Genomic DNA, 20087 nt, shown 5'->3' on the forward strand with positions numbered 1-20087 from the left:
AGTCGAGAGGACATCCTAGGACAGAGCTGGCTTTCCTGATGAGCTTGTCTATCCTCTTCCTCTCAGCTGTAGACAAGCTGCTGCTCCAACATACTGCTGCATAGAAGATAGTCTGCCTCTCTGTGATTCAGCTTCAGGGGGATGGACAAACCCCCCCCAGGGAGCAGTGCAACCAGCCTGGGATGGATACAAACTGTGTTCATAGCCAGGGCCTCTATCTGGCTTCTCTGGGCAATGGTGTTGTACCTGCTGGGCCCCCCTCCTGGACTCCGAGCACATCACAGTCAGCTGTTCCCAGCTTGCCAGAGACGGTCGGCTCGTCCGTACCTCAAACGTTTCCACCATCTTGGTTGCGAAACCCCAAATGTGATGAGGAGGGCTGAATCTGCACACTGGCTTTCAGACAGAAGACAGACTTAAAGCACTTCCACATGGTTGCATTTTTCCAACGTGGAAGCTACATCAGTGTTTTATATTGTCTGAGGTTTTTCTGTAAATTTGATCTTCCTGATATTTAAATATCCTTCTGTTGGTGACGATTCATTAAAACAGGAAAACAGGAAATCCTGACTCCATGTTTGTTTTTAGCAGTGACGTGCGGTGAGGTTTGTGACGGTGAGGCACTGACTCATTTGGAGTGGGATGTTCACATGCATGAACCCAAATTAGAAGCTTATATTTTTAATTATACTAATGATTAATTATGCTTTAATCAACTGCATACAGTTCAACAGTGATGGCAAGAAAAACATAATATTTAATGTAAGGTCAAACTCTGGCACATCAGCATGTGTAGCACATGTGTAATCAATCATGTATATTGGTGATATAAAGACAGACAGCAATGGGCATGCACCAAACGCCTGCTTCATTTATTGTATGTGACACAGCGCCCCCAGAGGTGAGCCAGGGCACTGCACTGGATCGCCCCGCATTTCTTCCGTGGGTGTGAACAGGAAGTGCATAAATTCCACGATTTTGACCATTAAAGTGTTGAAATAGTTCAGAAAACACTTTTTAACTGGCTAAAGAAGGAAATCAAACTATTATAGAACACCAACTTCCTTCCTGTTCACAGCATTGATGTTCAAGATGGGCACATCTTCATTGTATACATGTGTACAATGATAATAAAGTTGAATCTAATCTAATCTAATCTAACATGGAAACAGTACAGAGTGTCCTCGGCTTGGAGCGGGCCACAACAGCAACCCTCAGAGACAGAATCAGGAAACCCAGGCTGCCCGCAGCCACTCATGAGTATTGAAGACCCGAGACCAGACATCCCGATGACAACCGTGTGTCCATCCCCAGAGCAGGAGGAGGGCGGTCCCAGCCAGGGCCCCCACAGCCAAAGGGCAAGAGCCCCAGAGATCCAGTGACAATGGGCAGCTGCCCCCACCACCGCACGAGCCAGGGGAGGGCCCCAGGAGCCCAAGAACCGCCCGACGTCAAGCAGAGGCCCGCGCAGAAGTAGCCAGCACCCACCCAAACCACAACCCCCAAGGTAGCAGTCCAACAACCACGCCAAAGCACCCAGCCTCGTGCCCCAGAATCACTGAGTGCCCATCTCCCGGGCGGGTAGCAACGACCAGTGGGGAGCAAACATGTCTCACAGAAGCAACCCAGGACCAGCCATGCATGCACATATGCACACACGCATGCATGCTCACACAAGGACTGCGTATGCACACACACACACACACACACACACACACACACACACACACACACACACACACACACACACACACACACTCATACACAAAGAAAAAGGCACCACGAGACACACTCATCCACTCATAAACCCATCTTCTGGCATGTGAGCGAATGGCCAGCAGCCACTCTAGAGCGATGTCGGACACCCCCCCCGACAACCTAGCCAACCCTCGTCCCAGGTCGGGTTCAGGAAACAGGTGGGAAAAGGCCTGCCTGGTCTCCTCCCCACTCACCTGGAAGGTGAAATGTGGGTGCATGTGTCGGAATGTGAGTGCCTGTGAGTGCATGAGGTGTATGAAATGGGTATGTCTGTATGAAAATTAGAGTGCTATTAAAATTGAGGGGACAGATGCATGATGAGCACCCGACTGCCAGTCAGCAGAGCTCATCCACACCTACCCCCCAAAACTCTTCATGTCTAAGGTGTAGATAAAACTGAAGGACAGACAGCAGTGAAGTAGCAAGTTGGGCCACTTCAGGGGGAACATGTCAGACCCCGCGCCGGGACAGGCACAGAAGAGGCCAGCCACCTGGCCCAGAGCCAGCACCCACCACTGCAAGCACCCCAGGTCCCACACCCCAAGACCCAATCACCATTTTCTTAGCAATGGATAAGACAGTAAGAATTAAGTGTGATATATTTGATTCTCTATCAGTTCACTTACATCACCTAAAATGCTCAGTTTGGGTGATGTTGGGATACCGCAGTTAAACAATGTGGACAAGTCTTCACATATCCTCTGCCAAAACCTCGGAACAGGCATGCAAGACCATATAGCATGCATGTAGATCTCAGCAGTATTGTCTGCACAATAGGCACATGTGTTTGAGTGTGTAGGGCCCATTTGGAACATCCTTTGTCCTGTATAGCGCGTAGAGTATTACACTGTATAAGTTGTAAGTTTGGACTTTTTGTCATTTTAAAAGTGTTTGTGTCCAGAAGTTTGGATCTGTATTATTGGAGAGATCACACTCCCATTTTGCAATTGGGGGAGAGACTGAAACATCAATATTTAACAATAACTTATACAGTTTTGATTGCAGTTTAGGGGTACAGAGATTTAGAAATTCTGCTATCCATGTAGGCATTTCTAAATTTAGTTTAATGGGATTAAATCTTGCTGATATATTGATTGAATGCAAAGCACTGATACACTAAATCAATAATTCAGTCATAACCTTTTGTGTAGCCAGGCTATATGTTGTAATAATGTCCCAAGTGTGATAATACTGACTATATGGATACAGTACTTAATAGTTTGACCTCTCGATGGTTTTGAAATTGTATGACGTCACTGAATATGGTTTACATTTTTTTTTCTTATTTCTTTAGGAGGTGGGTTGGCTGCACTCATGGGTTATAGTTGTTTGCCTAATGCAGGAATTGATATTTTTTCCCTCACACTGTCAATTGCATGTTTTGTTATGTCATGCTCTCATGATTCTGCCATTATGCAACAGAATGTGTGCACACTTTTACCAGCTATAGTATTAAAGTAATGCTTACACAGTTAGGTAGTGTAAAATAGTACAACATAATATATTCTAAAATATATTCTATAATTGTATAATGAGTACTCTATGTAGATATTTCTACATTGTTGCATTGCTTGATTTGTTTTTGTTGAGTTTCCTGTTTTTCTTAGTGACATGCTTTTATTTTGAAGACCAGCCCCGGACACCAGTGAGATCTGAACAACATGAATCTTATCTTGGCTTATGAGTAATAAAATAGTCTGTCCATATATCTGATTGCACTTTCATGGTGGCAGCACAGCTAAAACACTTGCCTTAAAAACTGAAGAAATGGAGACATTTGGAGTGGTTAGATGAAAGGAGCATTTTAATTTTTTTGTGTGTTCTTCTGCTGTTCGCTGATATTTTGAAGAACAGAGCGCCAAAAAACTTTCCTCCCGGTCCGTGGGCTCTTCCTTTTTTTGGTGATGTTCATCGCATCAGACCTGACAGAATTCACCTGCAGTTCAGAAAGGTATGAGTCTTCACTTTTATTATTTTATTATCATAGAATAAAATATCAGAGGATTAAAGAAACGTCCTGGGGATCCTGCTAACTTCAAACCTATTTTTGAACACCCATTAGTTTTACTTCATGGAAGAATATATTTAATATATATGCAATAGTTAGTAAAATGAAAATTTTAGAAGTAATTCACATCAAGCTCAGAAAAGACCCTACTGAAAACTCTGGAAACCCCTAACTCACTGGACTTTATCCTCAGTTCCCTTTAGTCACACTTTTTTCCAGATGTTTTTTCTACCACCAAACTCAAAGTAAAATGGTTTACTGAGGCCATAAAACATTAGGTCAAAATATAAAGTATGTGGTAAGAGAGAAGCTGCGAATTGCAGTTTACTAGTTTGGTGCTCTTAAAGCTGCTTTTGGAACCAAACTCAGGAGGCTTCAATTACAACCACATTTTAGGTGACTCATATCAACACTTTATCATGTGATTCCAGCTTGGTTTCTTGTTAAGAGACATAATATTAGTGAGGCAGCATTGCTCCATTCTTAACATTTTTCAGTTGAGAATGCAGAAGAGGGATATTATTCCTCTGAATGTTATGTGTAAGCTGGGTGGGACACAGAAAGAATAAGAAGAACTTGGGAAACTTTGGAAAGGCCAAAGTTTTCCTTCTTAGAAAATATATCAACTTCCTACTGAACAACAACACCTGTCCACTGTCTTTTTTGTAGTTTGCAGAGAAATATGGAAAGATTTTCACCCTTCGGCTTTTTGGTCAAAGAATTGTGGTCATTAATAGCTACAAGTTTGTGAAAGAAGCCCTGGGCCAGCGAGCAGAAGACTTCATCGATCGTCCCACCATAGCAGTGTTTGAAGCTTTATTTGGGAACAAAGGTTGTGTCTTTTGTTTTTCTCTTTCAGTTTTTCTTTTCGATTTCATTAGTACTTAGTAAAATAAACAGTAAAACTGTGACACTTACATCCAGTCTAATTTGGTGTCTTTATGTTTTCAAAGGTCTTGTGGGTTCAAATGGTTATTCATGGAAGCAGCAGAGAAGATTTGCTCTTCATACACTCAGAAACTTTGGTCTGGGCAAGAAGACCCTGGAGTTATACATCCAGCAGGAGTGCCAGTATATCTCAGAAGCTTTCACACAACACCGAGGCAAAACAATCTATGCTGTTTTACTGTTGTATTTGGTTTTTTAAAGATTTCACTGCTTATTACATGGACTGGTTTAGTTTTTCCTGCAAAATGTAAACAAATTAGTGCATGGGAAAGAAACCGAGTGAAAAGAAAATCACCATCCTCTATGATAGAGCTGAAGTTATGAGACTGATTTGCACAAGTCAATAGCACTTGCTTACTTTGATTTGATATGGGGTACATCTCATGTGTCATATCCAAATGTTCTGTTTTCATTTACAGGAAAGCCCTTTAATGCCCAGCCACTGATAAACAACGCTGTGTCAAACATCATCTGCTGTTTGGTGTTTGGGAATCGATCTGAGTACACTGACAAGCAGTACCAGTCCATTACTCATAACTTCAGTGAAATGTTGCGCTTACAGGGAACCATGTCAACACAGGGAAACCTCTTTTGAACATGCCACATGATGCAATGATCATATGAAATCAGGATTTATACAAAATGCATGTCACATTCACTTATATCTACTGTGAATTGATTTCCTTCTTCGGTCTTTCTCAGTTTAAGTGGAGTGTGAATCCCAGTGATCCTGGGAGTTCTGTTTTTAGGAGCACAGTCTCCTGGTAGAGTAGAGAGTAGAGTATCTGATTACAAATATCCTAATTTTTACATCAGAATCCATCAGCTCATAAAGGGAAGTAAGTGCAGCCGTAGTGCTTCTTGAAGCAATTCTTGACATTTTTAAGCCATGTTAAAACTCCTTATTTAGCTTATCTGGGCAGTTATTTTCAAGCCTTATATTGCTATAAATGAAGGACAACCTTTTATGCTGTAAAAGTAACAATTTATTATTTTTTTCTTTAGAACTTTGTACATTTGCAAATATTTACAGTTTTGATTCAATGCTGTGAAGTTGTTTCAACATGGTGAGGAGAGGAGGGTGAAGAGAGATGGAAGAGGCATGGTGTGAGAAGGGGTGAGTGTGAAAGAGATGGGGTAATAGACAGAAAAGGGAATGGGAGGGAGAAGGAAAGAGAGGGAGGAGAAACAGAGGAGGGAAAGAGAAAGAGGAAGTGGAGGGGTGAAGGTGGAGAAGATGATGAAAAAGTGAAGAGAAGCTGCTGCTCAGTCTGAGAGAAACCATCACTCTCCTCAACCTTTGCATTGTTAGGACACACTTCACATCACATTGTCCTCTTCCAGGTTCTTTAAAAGGGGCTGCTCTTCCTCGTCCACTTTCAGTTTTAGTTTCTTCTTGGCCTTGTCCACTTTCAGGCTGAACTTCCTCTTTGCCTCGTCCACTTTCAGGTTGAGCTTCTTTTTTGCTTCTTTTATTCGCCTTTTCATACTGTTTTTCCCCTCTATGTCCGTCATTACGTTCTCTGCCATGTCCATCTTTATCAAACCTTCTATTTTTTGTTCAATTGCTTGCTGTACTGCCAGTAATTCCTTCTTCATGTTTTCTGCTTTCTTCTTTAGGTTTTCTTTGGCCAGCAGCTTTTCTTCTTCAGGATCCTCTTTCAGACAGGCATTTTCAGCCTTCATGGCTTTAAAGGACACAGTTTCAAAGACTGAGGTGCTCAAAAGTGTTGCTGTGAAGATTTTATTGTTCATCGTGGAAATTAAGCTACAGATAAGGACAGAATCACATAAAAACTCTGCATTAGGCCCACATTTTTGCAGTACTGCTTTGTAAGGGTTTGCTCCAAATACAAATAAATCTGATGCCTTTTGCACAGGTGAGTGTGAGTTATGAAAAAATGCTTTAACTGTTTGGAAAACTGAATTAAGAGTGGTGAAAATCACTTTTCTGCTGTGACAAATGTGCCAAATCAATTGAGAAAAACTTAAATCAGGGGAAGAAATTAGTAAGAGAGGAAATGAAGCTACCTGTCAAATGTTCAGAGCAGAGCTGATGCTGTGTCTGACCAAAGTCTTCTGCAGTACTTTGTATATGTGTTGCTGTAGCTTCTGATGCTGCTGATGTTGCCTAGCTTTTGTTTTCCTAATTTGAAAAATGCTGAAACTAAGCGATTGAACGTTCTGTCTCTTTTGAAATTTGGAGCATGCCCCACCCACATAGAACAGTACTCTCAGGTGCTACTGTTGCCTAGCAGCAACAGCTGGTACTGACTGATGGACACCCCAGTAATAAAGAAATGTTATTGGGGTTTGTTTCATTCATCCATTTCCTTCTGCATATCTTTTTAAGGGTTGCAGGGGGCTGGAACTCATCCCAGCTGTCATAAGGCGAGAGGCAGGTTACACCCTGGTCGAGTCACCAGCCGGTCATAAGGCTAACACACAGAGACACACAACCATTCACACTCACACCTGTGGGCAATTTAGAATCAGCATTTAACTTAACTCCACAAAGTACATGTCTTTGGACCATGGGACAAAACCAGAGTGCTCACAGGAGACCCACACAAACACGGGGAGAACATGCAAACTCCACACAGAAAAGGTGCCGGCCAAGGTGGACCCGAGCCCCGGACCTTCTTGCTGCGAGGCAACAGTGCTAACCACCACACGACTCACTTCTTTCAATCTTTTTTTTAAAGAAAACATGTCCATGTATTCTTGAGCTGGAATCATCATCACTACACTTATTTTTCCTTATGTAGCAGAGTCAGGGTCCTCCTAAGGAAAGTTGGAGGGTTTCGTGCATCCTGGTGAACTTTTTCACCAAATGTATTTTAACATCTCAGATGTGTTTCAGCAGTATTTCTGCTCATGTTAAAGCATTTCTGTACTTTTACGTCCTTCTTCCTTCCTTCTAGCTTCTCCATCGCTCCGTCACACTGTGTGTATGAGTGTGTGTAATGGACACTGAGAAATATGAACTGCATTTAAACAATCACAAGTTAAATCTTATTGAAACAAACAAACAAAGCTTGGTGACTTTTCCCCCAAATATTTTCCCCTTTGGAAGTTATATTTCTACCACCACCTCTGCTGTTTTCTGTTAGATTTCAATTCTTTGACTACAATGTCTCTTTCTATGTGGTGCACACAGACGTGGATCTCTCTTTGAATGTTAGTGTTTATTTATTCATTAAAAGATGACTTCATCAGATTTCCAAAGTGTGGAATGATTTAATAACTGTTCTCCTGTTTTGTAGATGTACAACGCAATGCCCTGGCTGATGAAGTGGCTGCCTGGACCTCATAAGAAGATGCTGACTCTGGTACAACAGATAAATGACTACATAGAAATCAGGATCAGAGCACACAAAGAAAACCTTAACCCAGCATTACCAAGAGACTATATTGATGCCTTTGTGATAGAGATGGGAAAGGTGAGCTTTGGGCTTGAATTCTATTGTGTTTGTTCTGTTTGGTCTTCTAATGAAATATACCCACAGATTTTAATTTCTGCTGTTTGTGTCTCTGATAGGATGAGAACAATGATTCAAGTTTTGCTCTCAGCAACTTACGTGCTTGCAGCATGGACCTGTTTTTTGCTGGAACTGAAACTACCACCACTACTTTACACGCTTTTCATGATCTATTACCCTGACATACAAGGTGTGTGTACGACGTGTGTAACATTTCCAACATTACTGTGTATTTTGTCTTGTGGTGACTTTATATTGCTGGGGGCCTCTCACACATCAGTGTTATATTACGAGGAAAAGCATCAGAAGCAGTTTGTGTAAGTCATTTATGTAATTCAGAATAATTTATTATAGTCATATACATATATATATATTTTTAATGTTTAGGTTTCAGTTTGGATTCAGTTAGTTTCCAGAGTATGCTTGATTCTTTAAGTTTAGTTAACAAATTATTCAATACTAAAACTCAAAAGACATTTCCTGCATATTTTTCTGTCTTCTATTTAGGGCAGCACGGTGGTGTGGTGGTTAGCACTGTTGCCTCACAGCTAGAATGACATCTAGAAGGTCTGGGTTAGATTCTTGCTGTGTAGAGTTTGCATGTTCTCCTGTGTCTGTGTGGGTTTTCTCCCAGTACTCCAGTTTCCTCCCACAGTCCAAAGACATGCAGGTATTGGGGTTACGTTAATTGATCATTGTAAATTGCCCATAGGTGTGAATGGTTGTCTGTGTCTTTGTGTTGGTGACCTGTGCACTCTGCCTCTTGTCCTGTGGAGTGGAAGAGAATGGATGGGTTTTCTATTTATGTTGGTAGTTGTGTAATAATTCAGTATCAGTAATAAGTTTAGATTTTTTTCTTAAAATGTTATTTTTACTTTAGTGACCTGGAGCGGTTTTACTCACTCACTGTCTCAGCCTTAGCTAACTGTAATAATCTTGACACAGACTCTCATTGTTTCCTGTTCACTGTGCAGAGAGAGTCCAGGCTGAGATGGATGCTGTGGTCAGTTCATCCAGACAGCCCTCTCTGACTGACAGAGAAAACATGCCCTATACTGATGCTGTTATTCATGAGATGCAGAGAATGGCCAACATCGTCCCCCTCAATGTGGCTCGTATGGCAACAAAGGACACTACAGTGGATAAGTACACAATCCCAAAGGTTCACAATCTATAAGAATTACTGGCAGTATAACTGTTGAATAAAATATTTCTGGTCCACCAGTCCAGCCACTTGAGACTGGCTCCAAAAGTTGATCCCCCATACACTCTCATGTTAAAATACCCAACTAAACAACTAAAACACATTTAAAGGCTGGATTAAAAATGGTTCTGATATCTGAGGATAGTGTCCTGATTCCTAACAACTATACTGTGGGTGAATATTTTTATAAGTCACCATCTGGATATTTAAGATTTAAAGTTAGAGGTGTGGCTTCCTGTGCAGACACAGGAAACAGTGAATTCTCTCTGCTAGGCCTCATCTCAACTAATTTTGTACTGAACTGACACCATGTGTGTGCCATCTTCCATATAGTAACTTCTGACTCCAAAGAACCAACATGGTGGCCAAAACCAAAGGATGACTTCACAGTGGCTGTGTCCATCTTTTAGTCTGTTTTTGTGCCCTTTGGTTTTTCATTTCTGTGCTGCTGTAGGTACTTGTAGTGAGACAATATGGTGGGCCAGATAAAAATCAATTCCCCATAAATGAAAGGCTTCTTCTGCAATGATTCATAAATACACACAGTGAGACTCTTATGGCCCTTCAGTAGACTGATGACCTTTCAGGATGTACCCTGTCTTTTGTCCTATGACAGCTAGGATAGGCTCCAAATCCTAAAAAAAAATCCAGCATTTTATCAAAACATCTGGCATCACCTGGTGAAGTCACACAATCTTCAAAACCAATTTAGATTTTTTTCTGTTTTAGTATTTCAGTTCTTACAATTATTGTTAATGATATTTTTCAGGGCACCATGATCCTGGCTACCCTGGACTCAGTCCTACATGATGAGTCGATGTGGGAAACTCCACACTCTTTCAACCCTCCACACTTTCTGGACAGGGATGGTAAATTTGGCAAGAGAGATGCCTTCCTTCCATTTTCTGCAGGTTGGTTGGATGTTAACCATGATATTTTAGACAAAATATCATGGTTCATTGGCTTGTTGCAGAAATGCAGTAAAATCTGTGATACAAGTGGATATCTTGTAAATTGCTTGAATAAAACTTGTGTTTTGTGAATTCTCAGGTAAGCGAGTGTGTCTTGGAGAACAGCTGGCCCGGATGGAGTTATTTTTGTTTTTCACCTCCATCCTTCAAAGGTTCTCTCTGTCACCACCTGCTGGAGAGCAGCCCAGTCTGGAGTTTAGGTTGGGAGGCACCCGTTGTCCCAAACCTTACCGCCTCTGTACTGTAACACGTTGATACATCAGCTGCCTTAACCCGATTATGTCTTTTTCTCGGCACAATGAATTACTGTCTTCCATCACATTTGTCATATAATGCATTATATATATCTGCCATACTATTTTCATCCTATAGCATCAGTAACAAACAATTTGTAAATTTTCTTCATTTTACCCAGGAGACCAAAAACTAGTAAAATGAAGTGAGGGGAAAAGGAGAAATGACATTATTTCACCACATTCCAATCATGTCTGATCCATGTGCACAATTAAATCAAGTTCATTCAAAAGACTTTCTGTAAAGGCTGATTGGATTGAGGGTAACAAGTTTTGAAGGTGTTTTACTAAAAATGGAACTGTATGTTACTCTAAGAAAAATAAATGTGCTGCCATTTTGTGCCATTGCAGTTGTACTGTGTGAATCTATGTAGAAATCTTTTTATCATAGTCTGATATTTGCACTTTTTAGCTTCATTCACACTGGGCAGAGGACAGACTGAAGATTTTGCTGGTTTCCCTCAAAACAAAATATTATTTATTAAAAAGTAGGTAAATGACTATTTTTTTTTAAAGGGAACCTCACCATTACCTGTGAATTTACTCAAATTTACCATAAGATCCAGATAAAGAAAAATGCTCTTTTAAAAGAAAAGTGTCCAGGCAGATTTAGAGGGTTTTGCATTTGGACTCTTCATGTTTCTACATTCATTTAAAAAATCTACAACAAAAACGCCTTCTGAAAAGTAGATTGTGCATAGATAAACTCATTGCTCTCATGTAACATTTTATTGTTTCCTGTGCTCATCATATCTATAATGAAAACAACGGAACAATTGCGGTGTCTCCATAACAACCGTCAAAGGAGAAGAACATGTAAGTGCACGACTTGCACATCACATCAGTAAAACTTGTATAAATTTGAAAGGAAAACTGATATATCAGATATATTACTTAGGATAAAATTAGATCATTTTATTTTTTTATTCTTTTAATTTTATTTTAACTTTACAAGAGCATCTCGCCCTCACACTGTGTGCCAAGAAAGATTCTGGCCCTTGGATAAATGTAGTTGATGACCCCTGCTATAGAAGAACCCCTCTCAGCCCCTTGTAGGAAAGACTTCAAATTATTATACAAACTCAAAAACCAAAATGTTTCTCATGCCCACTATGTTTTGTGGCATCAGGTCTGACACAGAAAAAAATGCAGATGCAGACTCACATTAGTATTGTACTTGTCACATCACAAGTATGCACGTGTCTGCTTGGGTCCAAGTACTGAAAAAGTGTTTTTCATTGGAGGAAGCCCCCATCCAAACAACGGTGTCCTTTCATTTTGTTGTGACTGCGAAGTTGTCCACACAAACACTACACTACAAGGGTCGTCATGAGCCACCCAGGAATTCATGGTGTAAAATGTGGAAAAATGGAAAATCTTGTGGATTTGTACACTGATGATTTGCTTATTAGCTCATCTGAAAAAACAGTGTCTGTCCCCAACCTCCTCCAGTTTTACAAATGCATTTGTGCTTTAGCCTTTTTGTTGCCAACATGATTTGTTTCGTCCACTTTTAATTCGTTTTACTGTGATTTTTATTGCAGGTGTCACTGGATGCTACAGGCACGTTCAAGCTAATAAAGACGGAACTGGTGGAGCAGGGCATCAACCCAAATGAACATGGCTGCACATTTTAATGACAAGGTGTAAAAACATTTTTTTGTCTTTTCCTCCGGCAGATCCAGGCTCAGGGAGGGGCGGTCATCTGCCGTGACCGGTTGGGGTTGTTGGTTTCTGTTCTCTGCAGTGGGTCCTGAAGAAGCTTCTTGATGGCAGAGTGAATGCTCTTCAGGAACAGTTCATTGCCTCTCTGGGTGAAATGGACTCCATCCCCCTGAAATATCTGATTGTCGTAATATTTCAGCGGATGAGTCCCAGATCGTTGCCTCCAGCATGGATCACCAAAACGTCAGGGGGCCTCTGTGAGGAGAGCTCGGCGTAGAAACAGGGAAGGACGCCGTCCCAGCGCATCCCACCTTTTCCACACCACTTACCTTTGGTGTTGAGTCCAAAATTGTGCCCAAACTGCTGGTGTGCTGCCTCCTCTTCTTGTTTGATGTAGCTGGATCCAATGATCCAAACGTTAGCTACTCCCTGCTTTGGCTTCCTCTGCTTCTTTCTTTGGCTGCTTTTGGAGCTTCTGGCATTTTTCCAAATTTGCAGCCGCGTTGCGGCGGAGGAGCCGGCTTTAGGGGGCCTCCGTGTCCCTGCTGAGTCATCGGCACTCGTTTTTATTTTCTTCAGGTTTCAGGTTTCTTCCTGTTTAAAGGGAGTTTTTCCTTCCCACTGTCACCAAGTGCTGCTCATAGGGGTCGTTTTGACTGTTGGATTTTCTCTGTTTCTCTATTGTAGGGTCTTTACCAACAATTAAAAAGCACCTTGACGCGACTGTGATTTGACGCTATATAAATAAATCTGAATTGAATTAAATATGAGACAAGCTTAAATATATCAAAGGCTCTTTTTTTTTTTTTTACATCTTTTTTTGTAGCCTTGATTATGTATACAGCCAGGTTGCCTCTCTTTGTGGTCAGTTTGCAACATATTCGGATCATTTCAGGTCTCATATTTGGATTGACATCTCGTTATCAAGCACGTCACAGGGACCACGTGATAGCATTGCTTACTGTAGTCTAACAGGGAACTGGAATATTGTCTTGTCTGGTCAGGCACTTAATAAACTGTCTATATTTGGGCACTTCCAGGCTGAGGTTTCCTCTGTTACAGTCACCAAGTACAATAACTAAGGAGTGCCACTTTATCTGCTCCACATTTATTTGATGGGCGAGTGAACGCTGTGCCTCCTGCATGTTGGTTTGCGGTGGAATGGTGACCCTCACCAGCAGTGTTGGTTGTAATGCATGAATGTAATTACATGACATTTTTCAGTAAGAAAATAACATAACTCATTACTGTGCTAAATTCACTAATTACATTACAGTTGCAAATATGTTAATGCTTGGGTCCTCCAGTTATCTGCACATCGGGCAGGCAAAAAGGGAAAATAAAAATAAAACTACATGCTACAGCTTCACAAAACATGTACAGATTTTGGTCCACAGTATATTTTGATGTCTTAGTCTGAACTGCTGATCTGAACCTCAAGCTTTCAAATAGGACTAAAAGATTGAAAACACCAATGAAGTTATTGATTTGAATGATTTCTGATCACCAGGAACAACAAGAATATTTCTCAGACGGTTTGATTGAGTGTGAAAGTGTTAATGATCTTTGTGTAGGCCAGGTCTACTGTAATATGAGCCCAGACACAATGCAGTCTCTAAAGAAAGAGATCATCTGACTGTTTTATCTTGAAATATGAAATGACAGTCAATCAAATAGGAACATTCTGATTATCAGTTTAAAATATTTCAAATTTGGCTCTTTTTTTCATGGGTATTGAAGTTTGCAAGCACTTACCTGTGGGTGAGTGTGTCAAGTAAAGATGGCTGCAGCCATGGTCATAGGAGCCATATTGACCGTATGCATATTCAGCATAATTTGGTGAAATTGGATGCTTTTTGATCCCTGTTAGCTACCACCTGCTGCTCACTGTTGACAGGCAAAGTGTCATTCCTGCTGTTCTCAAGAACTTCATCAAAGGTGACTGGACTTTATTTAAACCCTAGTGGGGGTTGTCCCCTTTGGAGGTGGTCGTTGACCCATTGTCTGTTTAGCTACTCAGTCATCCAGGTCATAGTACTTTCTGGACTTTTGTGGGTCATTACCACAAAGGGTTTCCTGTGAAAGCACTGTGAGATTTGTGAGACCTTGTCACTTCAGGTGACCTCAACAGGTGTGAGTGGGGTTTGAGGCACCTGGAAGGGATCTCTAGCCTGTTAACTGGCAACGGCCCGCCCCCGGGCCCTCTGTAGCGACTTCCGACTTTGAGGTCTCATAGCGTCACATTAACGCTGCCGTTCGCCCTTACGATGCTTTTATATGACAGACTAGACCCTCAGAATTGGATTGACACCTCATTTAGCCAATCATGTTATGAAATGGATTTTCCAGAGCCAATAATAACCAGACAGTGTCATGTGGCTTTTCTGGACATGCCCCCAAATGTTCTCCAATCGTTCTTATTGGTCAACTCTGACCTGAAATCCAAAACCACAGATGGCTAGCCAATAAAATTCCCGACACGTGGGTATATGGCACTATGGGGTTTGTTTTCACATGACTCCATAACCTCCCTGCGTAATCAGTGCGTAGTCGGTGCGTCCTCCATGCGTAAACTGAGCAGGAAGCAGGAGTCTATGCGCTGACGTGCGTAAACAGTATTTACAATGTTTTTTCTCGCCAACTGATTATCAGAATGCATCAAAAACAGACTACATTTATTCAGCGAAGTGACTAAATGACTCACGAGAGTGGATTATTTTGTATTAGAGGATTTTATTGCTGATTCGACCGGTTTTATCGCTGCAAACGAACACCTGTTATTCAGAAGGCGATTCATAGTAAGTAAATTTTTATTCTCAGCTCGTCCTCAGATTATATGCCGTTCTGATGTAAATATGTATGTAATGGTGAGCTTGGCATGCACCATTACACAGAAAATATAACTGTGCGCCGCTGTGGCGCCACTTATATTGTGTGTCTGTGTGGGCGCGGCGTAATTTACAAATTGAAATTTGCAAGAGTCCAGGTGTTTGTAAAATAACAGGTCACTGTTCTGCAACTGTGTGCTGTAGTTACAATATAACAGATCATATCAATAAAAATAAAATAAATACAAAAGCCTGTGTGTGTGTGTGTGTGTGTGTGTGTGTGTGTGTGTGTGTGTGTGTGTGTGTGTGTGTGTGTGTGTGTGTGTGTGTGGATTTGGATGGGTGCAGGGGGGGTGCTAAAAATGTGTCTACATGCACCTCAGAAAGTATATAGCTGCGCTCCTGCATCTGGCTGCCTGGATGACTGAGACTCTTCATTAAACCAAGCCTCCAAAAAGCAAACTCATGCCTAAGGAAATGAATAAGCTAAAGAAATGGATCATTGTGTGATGGCCCAAAGTCTGCCTCATGGACGAGCTCCTGGATTTGAATTCTTATCCATGACTGCTTTGGTGGAGCAAACTCCTCGTGGCTGGAGCTAATCTGAGCAGGAAGTGTGTTGTGTCATCCCTCCGGGCTCCCTCCTTCTCTCTCTCTACCTCCCTGACTTCCTTCCTCTTCAAATCCTCCTCCATCATCTCGTCACTACTCTTCCTCTGTGCCTTGCCTCGTCTGGGGGTCGCTGCGGTCCCCTCTCCTGCGCTCTCTGCCTGATCAGATAGCTCCCCTGCTGCTTCTGCCTCTGTCTCCTCCTCATCCTGGCCATGTGGATTGCTATGTGTGGCCAGGATGAGGAGGAGACATGATCTTTCTGTCTGTAGCGTGATGGACTGCAGAGCAGCCAAAACATCGACTTTCATCGGGCTGCTCACGACTTCTGGTGAGCAGTTGATCAAGTGTATTTGATTATCAGCTCCTGGCTGTCACTTTCCTGCTTAATTGCCATGTAAAAATGAAGGCTATACTTATTCTGACCCTGCATTTGAGCTTTGTTTACTGAATAATGACACAGTCTAATGTCATGCTGTTAATTTGAACTTGGATTTGAAGACGTTTACAACCTGAAAAAGACCAGAGGATTTTTTTAGAATAGCCTGACATGTAAAAGCTTTGAATTGAAAGAGGACGTTTTTCTTATTTCACACGAGTATCTGTGGCAGCATCAAGCTTCAGCACTGCATCCATCCAGCTTGGTTTGTCTTTGTTTTCTGGCTGCAGAAAGGATCGTGCCCGTCCACTGTGAACACCTGATGGTTAACGTGGGTCTGCGAGCTGAACCGGTGCCCACACTCGCTTTAAGTTCCAGCTCCATGAGCATCGTGTCCATGTGTGACTCCATCCCATCCTGAGTACGCTCTGCAGTCATACCTGGACTCTCACACTCTTCATCAGCCAGGCAATGCACCATGGATTTTATTGATATGTATGCAGACACACACTGTTTTACAGAAGATCTCAACACTGCCGTACCTTCATACTGGACGAGTGATTGGATCAGTTCAATCTGTTTCACCAAAAAGCTTTTGAAAGTTTAACCGTGTGTGTTTGTGTGCACTGGGCTTTACCTGTTATTTTCTTCTTAATGAACCACAAGCAGTTGTTGGTTGTAAAATGTCATTTCTCATGTGTTGTACCATATTTTTAATAGTGAAGTTCTGCCAACCACAGCTGCCAGTATTTTACCATAAAACAGTATATACAGTATATATGAAAACATTCACACAGATACTTTGATTTTTTTTTCTTTTTTTTAATTAAATTTGGTCTCAGGGTCCTAAAAGTCATATTGATAAACAACCAAACGTGACTCAGCAAAGATGTTTTAAATGGATGATTCCTGACATCATGACAGTCATGTCATGATTGTGAGGAGTCATCCGTTTACATATTTGCTGAGTCTGAAATGTAATGCCAGTGAACTGATTAGTGGTTGGTTTAAAGAGCCCCCCAACAATCAGAAGATCCCCTCCTCTGAGCAAGCCCTTGGCGACAGTGGGGAGGAAAAACTCCCTTTAACAGGAAGAAACCTCCGGCAGAACCAGGCTCAGGGAGGGGCAGCCATCTGCCGCGGCCGGTTGGGGGGGGGGGCGTGATGGAAAACAAGGAATGATTTGTTACTGTACCTCTGACAAGTTCACTGACATATTATGTTGTGTATAAATGTGATTTTTAGGACCAAAAAAATCAGATTTTTAGGACTTGATTCTGCTGAATAGCCTAAGCAGCCAATTGCGCTTCTTCTTCTTCTTCTGTTTGGGTTGTTCCTCAAGCTTCTCCAGCTTGGTGGTGAGGATCTTCTTGTTTCCTTGTTGTGTTTTCAAAGACTCCTGCAAAGATCTCACAGTTTCCAGCAGTGAGTCTCCTTTTCCTGCCTTTGATTGATCTTCAGCAGGCTCCTGCAGAGACAAGGAAGTCTGCGGCACTTCCTTTTCTTGCTCCGTGCCTTGCTTTTCTTCAGCAGGCTCCTGCAGAGACAAGGAAGTCTGCGGCACTTCCTTTTCTTGCTCCGTGCCTTGCTTTTCTTCAGCAGGCTCCTGCAGAGACAAGGAAGTCTGTGGCACCAAGTCCACTGTTCCTTCCTTTCCTTTTTCCATGTCTTGCTTTTTCTGCAGAGGCTCCACAGTCTGCGGCAGGAATTCCTTCTCTGCCTCTGCTTTTTCCAGTGGAGTTCCCATGCTGCTCTTTTCTTCCTTCTCCTCCTCCATGACTGTAGGGTAGAAAGCATGAAGGTTCTTGTAGTTAGTCAGCAGGGATTTTACCTCATTCATTTCAGACTGGAATTTCTCTCTCTCCTGTCTGTGTTGGATTGCCTGCTCCTCCAGTTGTCTCTGAGATTCCTGGAGCTGCAGTTGGAGCTGCTGCTGGAGCTGATGGATCTGCGCTTGCTGTTTGCCACACTTGAGTTCAAGGTCAGCCTCTTTGGCAGATCTGAAGTCAGCCTGTGAAGCCTTCGTGGCTCGGCGGGAAGGCTCTGCACTCAGTACTGCAGCAGTTTGTACTGCAGCAGTTCTTTGTTCCTTCAGGTTTCGTGGTGAACGAGCCTCTGCCAGCTGTTTCTTCAGCTCACTAATGGTGCGCTCTGAAACCACTTTGTTGTCATCAAATTGCTTGAGCTGCAGCTGGAGCTGCTGCTGGAGCTGTTGGATCTGCGCTTGCTGTTTGCCACACTTGAGTTCAAGGTCAGCCTCTTTGGCAGATCTGAAGTCAGCCTGTGAAGCCTTCGTGGCTCGGCGGGAAGGCTTTGCACTCAGTACTGCAGCAGTTTGGCTACTTTGTTCCTTCAGGTTTCGTGGTGAACGAGCCTCTGCCAGCTGTTTCTTCAGCTCATTAATGGTGCGCCCTGAAACCACGTTGTTGTCGGAAAATTGCCTGGCAAGCATATGATGCTCTTCTGTCATATCCTTAATCATTTTCTCTAAATGTGTGTTGTTGGCTTCGAGCTCCTTTACTTTGGTCTCAGATTCGAGCAGCTGGCTCATCAGAACGGTTGTGTCCTCTGAATTATCGGTGCCAAGGAAACAATTCTGAAGTTCATTTAGTTTACGCTCAGTTTCCTTCAGTTTCCGTGTCAGACTGGTAATTTGTGCCTTTGTGGCTTTTTGGTAGTTATGGTGAGTAATGCTCAGCTTATTGTACTGGTCTTGTACCACTGAATGATCTGAAGAAGAAGAAGAATTGACACTATAAAGGCAAAAGTTTGAGGCAGTGCATTCACTTTCCCAATCTTCTGCCTTTTCCTGGGATTCCAGCTGCTGCTTCGGAGCTGCGATCTGCTCCCTCGCATTATAGTTCACACCCGTCTGCATGTTGCCTTTCTTTGGTCTTCGTGGGTATGACATCTTTGCAGGTGCTTCAGAGTTTTGCCTTCTCAGGTTTGCTTCTGTGGTTTAAGCGTCTGATTGCTTTGGGTCTGACAGCCTTCTTGGTTTGTGCTTCACTAACTGTCTGAATGTTGAGCCTGTTTATACGTTCTAAGATCAAAGGCTTTATGCCTTAGATGCACTCTGGAATGAATTCTGGAATTCCTTTCAAAAGAAAACACTTACAGACCTACTGTAAGGAATAAAGAATCTCTTTGATGTGATTCTTTATCCCTTTCAAAATAAAACACCCACAGACCTACTGTAAGGAATAAAGAATCTCTTTGATGTGATTCTTTATCCCTTTCAAAATAAAACACCCACAGACCTTCTGTAAAGAAGCGCCTTTATTTTGTAGTATATGCTGTCTGTAGTATGTGCTCCTTCACCTCCCCTCCTCATGCCACCCCCCCCCCCCCCCCCCCCCCCCACACACACACACACACACACACAAACACACAAAAGGCGCTCCAGCACGCGGTTTCGAGAACGCGCTCGATCACGACTATTTTATTATAATCCTCTCTAGAGATGATTGAACAGGCAGAGAAGGAGAGGCACAAAGAAAGGGCACAAATCAGAAACTGAAGAAGGAGAGGGATCAAAACGTTGTTGGGATGGAAAAAGCTTTTCAGTGCTTTAAACACAGTCGGTGTGTTATGTCAGTGTATCAAGAGGAGGCTTTGAAACACAAATAACTTTCTGCTGGAGCTAGGGGGGGGCTAAGCATTTTACTGAGGGTGCTATGAAGGATCATTTGTTATTTCAGTTCTCAACACACACAAGCTAACAAGCTATTTTCTTGGGGGTGCTGTGACTTTTCCAGGGGGGGCTATAGCAGCCCTCACGCAAACACAGTGAGAACATGCAGACATCGCTTGGAAAGGCCTCGGCCGAGGTGGATAAGAACCTGGGACCTCCTTGCTGTGAGGCAACACAAGTTACCATAATGACACTGAACACTCAGACTTAGCAGCATAGCTTGCTAACCCATTACATTACATTTCATA

At 42.4% G+C, this 20087-nt stretch overlaps 1 pseudogene; it reads left to right on the plus strand.

Moving 5' to 3' along the window:
* Positions 1–1162: 1162 nt before the first annotated feature.
* Positions 1163–10626, plus strand: LOC115777481 (cytochrome P450 2J2-like; annotated as a pseudogene).
* Positions 10627–20087: the final 9461 nt, after the last annotated feature.

The sequence above is a fragment of the Archocentrus centrarchus genome, unplaced genomic scaffold (genome assembly GCF_007364275.1).
Source record: "Archocentrus centrarchus isolate MPI-CPG fArcCen1 unplaced genomic scaffold, fArcCen1 scaffold_54_ctg1, whole genome shotgun sequence".
NCBI classification, from domain to species: Eukaryota; Metazoa; Chordata; class Actinopteri; order Cichliformes; family Cichlidae; genus Archocentrus; species Archocentrus centrarchus.